General features: G+C 50.1%; 1 protein-coding gene across 9 annotated transcripts in view; it reads left to right on the top strand.

Moving 5' to 3' along the window:
* The first annotated feature begins 1,014 nt into the window (after nucleotides 1-1,014).
* Nucleotides 1,015-7,456, top strand: part of LOC102391153 (LIM domain containing preferred translocation partner in lipoma) — a 756,640-nt gene continuing 750,198 nt past the window's right edge. For 6 of the 9 annotated variants that reach the window (XM_044937970.2, XM_006068958.4, XM_006068964.4 and 3 more), the window contains exon 1: nucleotides 1,777-1,925. The gene's annotated coding sequence lies outside the window, so the exon portion shown is untranslated. Of the gene's footprint in view, nucleotides 1,393-1,776; nucleotides 1,926-1,980; nucleotides 2,107-7,456 lie in introns of those variants that run through there. The other 3 variants (XM_025282700.3, XM_044937946.2, XM_044937795.2) reach the window with 2 other exon arrangements.

The raw sequence follows: 7,456 nt of genomic DNA, 5'->3' as shown, positions 1-7,456 counted from the left end.
TCGGTTTGCTGAAATACTGAGGATAGAATAAGTGAATTGTGGTGTAAGAGAATAATCTTTTTAAGCCCCAGAACAAAATGTCGTTAGGAGCTCACATTTCCTATTTCAAACTATACCAGTTGCAAAGAGAAAAATATTTCATTACTGAACTTCTCTATTTTCATATTTTTGTATGAATAGATGAGAAACTGAGAGCAAGAGAGATTAATTTGGAAGCAGAAATGTGTGAAGTCAAAGACTTTGCACCAAGAATATGCTTGATAAATGGTTAAGTGCAAAAATATGTGTTTCTGCATTTGTTTAATTCTTGGTTAAAAAAAAAAAGAAGTCACACCAAATCCCAAAAGAACCAAGTTTTGGAGATTTCATGAATTACTAACTCATGGTGTACTCTCAACATTTATTAATATGAATTAGGAGATGAGGGCCTCCTCCTTGGGTGGAAAAAATCATGGGATCAGTCAGGTGACCTAGACACCAGAGGTGGGTTCAAGTTGCTTGCTGTTTTTGTGTTGGTTATTTTGCCTGACTTTTTACCTCAAATGTCAACGATGGACTACAATTTGTTTTATGAAGACCTTATAAACCTGGGAGAATGTGCTTTTACGATGTGCTGGGGTGAGGAATGATTAGTTTAGACATCAGGAAGCAGGACATAAGTACAAAGAAACGAGTCTCCAGCCTTGGCGTGCCTTGCAGGCAATGGCTGATGCACATGATAGGCCCCTCACATGGTGCTCACATTTACAAATATTAGAGCAAAAAGTCCTACACAAACCTTCCAAGAACACTCTTGCCTTTATTCAAACTAATTCACCCAGTTCGCAGATTTTTTTTGAAGCTATAAGCACGAAGTCTGGGTTTCTGGATAGGGCTGTTAAGTAAATTCCAGGGGTTCGTTTATTTGAGCACTGGATGGAAGGAGTTGCCTTGAAGCAACTGATCAGCATGGCTATGCAGGGCTCATTGGCAATCAGAACCTTCCAGGAACTGACCGCCTACGGGGCCCGGGGAAGCTCCAAATCTCTTCCCAGGGTGGCCCGCGTTGCCCTCTGACATCCAGCCAGGCCGACTGGTCCGCGGGAAGGAGGCAGTCGGGCTCCTGCCTGCAGACAGGAACATAGGCTGGGAGACTGAGCATCTGGCTCCCGCGCCGGGATCTGTGGCGGGCATGACCTTGTACGAGTCTTTTCTCTTCCGAGAGCTTCAGATTTCCCGTGTGAAGTGGAAGGGCTGGAAGTTGGTCGGGGCCAGTTCCGACATCCAGTACGTTTGAACCTTGCTGGGAATCCGGGGCGGGGCTCACGAGCAAGATCTCGCAGGGGGATTCCACGGCAGAGCTCGTCTACCCGGACTCAACCCCCTAGTCTGGCGCCCTAACAGTGGACGCAGGTTCCCTCATTTTTTTCAGTAGCCCCTCGCCCCGGCCGCTTCCTCCTTCCACGTCTCCTTCCTCTTCCTCCAGGGCAGGCAAAGGCTCCACACCTCCCTCTTTCCCTTCCTCCTCTGCAAGCTCCCCGCATTCCCCGCGTCGTCTTCTCTTCCTCCCAGGAAATCCACCGCCCTCGGTGCACCCACCTTGGGCCCGGGCCACGGCCCCGAGGTGGGCGCCCCCTCCCCCGTAGGCGAGCGCCGCGGCCCCGCGGGCACCCGCCTTCCCATACCTTACATGGACAAATGCGTGCAGGCAAAGTCAGGAATTCAGGCCCGTCCTGACGTCAGCCTCCAGCTCTCAGGGCACCGCACGGGAGACCGAGGGGAGGGGGTGGGGACGGTGGGAGGAAGGAGGGGGAAAGGCACCAACCAGCAGCCGCTCCAGCCTTGCCGAAGTTTCACTTTTTGTCTGTGGGTTCGCTCCCGGGCCCCGCGCGAGCTTTCCCGGGATAAGTAGCTTTAGCGAGCGGGGGAGAGCTGGTCGCTGCAAGGTAAGGGCTGGCTGCGCGGCCCGGGGCGCGGGGCGCGGGGCGCGGTGCGGGGCGCGGGGCCGGGCCTGGCCGGGTCTGGGGACAATGGGAGGGGGAGTGCCTGGGCACCTCCTCCTTCGCCGCTGCCTCCGCCTCCAGCCGCCGCCGCCGCCGCCGCTGCCCCGGCCGCCTCCTCCCCGAGGTATTGTTGCAAATCCTCCTTCCTTCCCCTCACCCTCCGCCCGCGGGCGCCTCGGGAACCCCCAGCCCTCCCCGGCGAGAGCGCCTCCGGGGTGGCAGGAGAGCCGGGCGCAGGGCACCCAGCGCGCGCCCGGCCCGGGCCGCAGGGCCCGCGGTGCGGAAGTGCCGGCCGCGGCGCGATCACGGGGTGCACGCGTGGGGGAGGGGGACCCCGAGTTTTTTGGGAAGCCTCGAACGGGGGCTGGGCGGGCTTGGAGGCCTTCCCTGCGCGCCCCCTGCCCGGGCTTTTCAGGACTCCCAGGGGGCGGGGCCACACCCAGCAGCTCTGCGCTTTCGCGGAATCACAGTTGTCACTGGGGAAGGGGCCTAGGAACACAGGCATCAAGTTCCCCCATTTCCCAGCTGGGGCAACTGAGGCCTAGAGAGCTGAGTCTCCCCAAAGTCTCTCACTAGAGGCAGAGCCGTAACTAAAATAAATGGCTCCCGACTCCTGGCTCCTTTTCTCCAAGCAGTTCTCCGGCACTCACTGTGTGCCGCCCTGTGCTGGGTTATTGGGTCCAGAGGCTTTTAGGGCTCAGACTCTGCCCTCAGGAAGCGCTCAGTCAACCGAAGAACCAAACCTGACCCCAGACAGAAGGTGCTAAGTCCTGGGGAAAAGGCACGGGGCGGGGCTTGGAGACAGGAGTTTGGTCTCCTGGTCCTTCATGAGGGATCAGAGGCTTCTGAAGGATGGGGGTTTTTTCTGAAGTTAATGACTAGGGACAAGGAATGAGGGCATGTGCTGGAGGGAACTGCAGAGGCAGAGAAGACTCAAGTGTGGAGAGTGGAGATGAAGCTGTAACTGTTACTGTGCTGGGGGCACGGGGTGGGGCAGCGTGGGTACATAAGATGGGATAGTCAGCAGAATTGTGCTTGAGTGCACTGGGACAGAGGGGTGTCTTTGGGACTTTGGGGTGCTGGAGGAGCTGAAGGATGTTTCTGGCTTCCTTTCCCTTCTCAGTGATCCACCGCCTGCTCACCCTGAACCCAAAATGCAAAAATTTAGCTTCACCTTTGAGCTTCTTTTCTAGTCCCAGACTCATTTAACTTTGTATCCAATCCCCTCTTTCTGTCTCCTACCCCCCTTTCTAAATTGCTTGCTTCCCAATAAGCCTCATTTTTACTAAGGTGTTAGTGACTTAATGGCCTACCTCTTTGAACACAAGAGCATTTTAAGAAAGTTAAGTGGGAAGAGAAAAAGCAGCTAACACCCTCTTCCCTCCAACTCCCCTCCCCTCCTTCCTCACCCCCACCTTGCTCTTACAGATAGGGAAATATAAATAAAGGCCCAGAGAAGGTGGGTGCCAGTTCTAAAGTCTACAGTAAATTTTGGTAGCTGGTGGAAGGCCAGAACTCTCAGTAGGGTTCTCTGTATCCCATGACCAGCCTTCTTCCTTCAGGGTCTTTGTCTGCACCAGGGTCAGTCAAAAGGTTGCAAGGCAGACTTCCAACCTCAGCACTCAGGCTTTAGAACCTAGAGTATAGATTCTAGGTAAGAAATACGTAATTGGGGTTAGCTGTCTGAATAGTGAGGGTGCAAACCTGGAGCCCTTGGGTCAGGCAGCCACCCAGGGTCATGCTCCTCCTACACAGTGGGTGGGCCTGGACCTGGCTTTGAGGATTGGCAGGAGGAGAAACTGCTATTGAGCTGGTTACTATGATTGGGACTGACGGAGTAGGACCCTTCTTGGCGGGACATATTCCAGTGAACAGTCAGTTCCAGACAGTGGTTGATGGGACAGGAGGCTTCATTATGAAGGTCCCTAAAAATGCCAGGCATGGATATGACTTGAAGTCATCATTTGAGGGTTTTGAGCAGGCTGGGACATGAGCGAGAAGGGAGGAACTGGCACTGGGTAATCCTCTGCCGCCCATTCCAGTGAGAGAGGCAATAATCTGGCCTAAGAATTATCAGTGAGTGTTTGCTCATTTACTCCACATATATTTCTGCTTACTACATGCTGTTGGCAAATGTGAAAATTTTATGGCAGATTCTTTATTTTATTGAGACAGATAACTTGTGTTTCATCAGAAAAAATATACTTTTTCACATTTTATATCAGTGACATTGGGTTGTCTTATAATCACAGATGTGTCATAGTTGAGATCTTTGGTAACGATGTATTTTACCATTGATAGCTTAGAGCTGATAAAATTTGTTAATCATACCCTTTATGAATGTACAGTGCTTTGCACTTTATAAAAGTTTTCCATCAAATATTCCATTTGAATCTCAAAAATCCCCTGAGAATTGGGCCTGGTGACCCTGTCATCTCAATTTTATCTCTTGCCTGAGGTCATCCAGTTAATTAGAAATGAACTCAAAATAACAGCCCAGAACTTTGACTCTGGGTGTTAACATGTGACTACCCTGTGGTGGAACTAGCATGGGTTAATTGGGAATAGAAAGAGTCAGATGGAATTTAATTTCAGAACTATTTTGGGGAGTTTTGACCAAGGGCAGAGTGTAACTCACAATGACTGGGAAGCTCTGTTAGCCCAGAGATTTAATGCATTAAATAGAAAATGGGCAGGGGGATAGAAGATGCCAGGTAACATAATAAAAACAGAGGATGGAGCACGCTGCTATTACACCGAAAGAGAGGAGCAATGGATGAGGCACATGGGTTCTGGAGCCTACCTGCTGTGAAGCAGGAACTGGCTGGTCCTACGAATATAAAGATTAGGAGGACATGGTCGGTCCCTGTTCTGGGGCAGCACCTGTGTGTGTGTGTGTGTGTGTGTGTGTGTGTGAGAGAGTGTGTGTGTGTGTGGTGCTATTCTAGGGCTATGTTTTGGTTGCACTGAAGTGGTTCAACCTCAGGGAAGCTACCAGAAGGAGTGGTGCCTAAAGAGAGCCTTTAGGGCCAAATATGAGTTGCCTAAGTGGAAAAAAGACAGATAGAGATGAACCTGTTAGGCGTATGCCAACAGATGTAGGGAAGAAGGCCTAAGTTTGAAAGGCCAGCAGGAATGGAGTGGTGGGAAATGGAGAAATGGGAGGACTTTCATTTTCTGGTAAGCAGATATAAATTTATCTTGTGGGTTGTAGGGGCCATTAAGGGGTCTTGAGAGATTCGCATGAAAACAAGGCCCAGTAAGGGCTCTGGAAGTATCTGTGGGATTAGGTATTGGCATGGTAACCACAGGAAGAAGAGTAGTAACACATTTAGTAACTGGTTGAGTGGAGCTGGTGCGCTTCCTGGTGGCTCAGATGGTAAAGAATTTGCCTGTAATGCAGGAGACCCAGGTTCGATTCTTGGGTCAGGAAGATCCCCTGGAGAAGGGAATGGCACACCATTCCAGCATTCTTGCTTGGAGAATTCCGTGGACAGAGAAGCCTGGCAGGCTACAGTCCATGAGCGACTTTTACTGCTACCACTGAGTGGAGCTGAGACTTTGACCCGGGGCAGTATTTAGGAGTCCTAGCTCAGCTTGTGCATCGGTGGGTGGGGACTTTTCTTGGAATTCCGCATTGGAAGGCTGCACCCAGGCTGCAAGAAGTGAGTTGGTCCGATCTGGGTGGAGATTCACGGTCTTAAAGGTGTGTGTGAAGCAGAGGTGGAGAAGGGAAGAAGAAACAGAAGTGTGGTGTGGGAGTCTGTTGTAGATGGCTTAGATGCATGGAGGAAAATGGTAGTGGCTTCTTAAGACAAGTCACACAAATGGGAAAGGACACTGATAAATTGATGAGGACTTCACCTCTCCTGACTTTCTACAAATAGGGTGGGTGGCTGGCCATGGGTTAATGGGATTCATGCTTGGAAACTGGTAAACCACAGAACTGAGGCTAGAAAACACGTGTTTTTTTTATCTTTCTTTCTTAATAATATATAAAATTTTTGCCTATTTACTGTGTACTGACATAATTCTCATATCGATTCATCAAAGTAGGTTTTATGATTATCAGTCTCATTTTGCAGATGAGTAAATGAGTGTGGTCAAATAAGATTTGTTATTGTTTAGTTGCTAAGTCATGTCTGACTCTTGCGACCCCATGGACTGTAGACCACCAGGCTCCTCTGTCCATGGGGTTTCCCAGGCAAGAATATTGGAGGGGGTTGCCATTTCCTTCTCCAGGGGATCTTCCAAACCCTGGAGAAGTTCAACCTGGAGAGTTCCACCCTGGATTGAAGTCGCTTTTTCTGCATCTCTTGCATTAGCAGGCTGATTCTTTACCAGTGAGCCACCAGGGAAGCCATGAGTAAGGTTGAAGTGAAAGTGAAAGTGAAGTCGCTCAGTCATGTCCGACTCTTTGCGACTCCGTGGACTGTAGCCCACCAGGCTCCTCCGTCCATGGGATTCTCCAGGCAAGAATACTGGAGTGGGTTGCCATTTCCTTCTCCAGGGGATCTTCCTGACCCAGGGATCGAACCCAGGTCCCCCGCATTGCGGGCAGACGCTTTAACCTCTGAGCCACCGGGGAAGCCCTGATGGCTTATGTAAGTAAGGTTACATAACCACTAAGTGAAATGGCCAAGTTTTGAACCTTTGCCTGATCTACAGCCTCTTCACCACTTTCTTCTTTTTCCACAGAAGGAAAAGTGCAAATTGTGGATGAAAAATTAATCAGTCGATCTAAGAAAGGATTGGAAAATTTTATTTGAGCCAAATTTGATGATTATAACTTGAAAGAGCATCTCAGAAAGTTCTGAGAACTGTTTCGCCTGTTAGAAATCCTCTGTCCACGGAATTCTCCAGGCAACAATACTGGAGTGGGTTTCCATTTCCTTCTCCAATTAGAAATCAAGGCTCAGTTTTCTAAGTTTTTTGAGACAGAGGGCTGTACGTCACATGATGTATTATGGACAGCTAATCCAGATCTAAGCATCATCCTGGTGGGTCATGTGAAACCTTACCAGATCAAGAAGGAATGTTATCTTGTAAGGAGTTGTCTCCTTGGTGCTAGGAGAATGTTGCTCTTTATGGTTGAGCAGGTATTCCTGCCAGTGGGGGAGGTCTGGTTGAGCCACAGTGCAGAAGCATGGTGCACGTGGAGGGGAGAGAGAAGGCCAAAGGGCAGAGAAGAATTTCTATGTTTACATTTCTCTTGTATAAAATATGAATTGTTTCACAGAATCACCACCGTCAGGGTTCTTTGTCAGATTTTCTCTCAGTACTCACTTTCATGGGGCCTCAGTGGGTTCATAATCGAGGGTTTCCCAGGGCCAGCAGACTTTTCACTTCTGTGCTGATGCTGCCCCAGCCAGGGAGGAGTAGAGGGTAAGGGGCTGGGATGATGGGCTAAAGATGATGGCAGTGGTGGTGGTGGTGGGTGGGCATCAGGAGGGCTTTTGTTACTCTTTGAGCAA

This window comes from Bubalus bubalis, chromosome 1, assembly GCF_019923935.1.
Source record: "Bubalus bubalis isolate 160015118507 breed Murrah chromosome 1, NDDB_SH_1, whole genome shotgun sequence".
Lineage (NCBI taxonomy): Eukaryota > Metazoa > Chordata > Mammalia > Artiodactyla > Bovidae > Bubalus > Bubalus bubalis.
The sequence above is the reverse complement of the archived record's forward strand: the minus strand, read 5'-3'. Positions and strand labels throughout refer to the sequence as shown.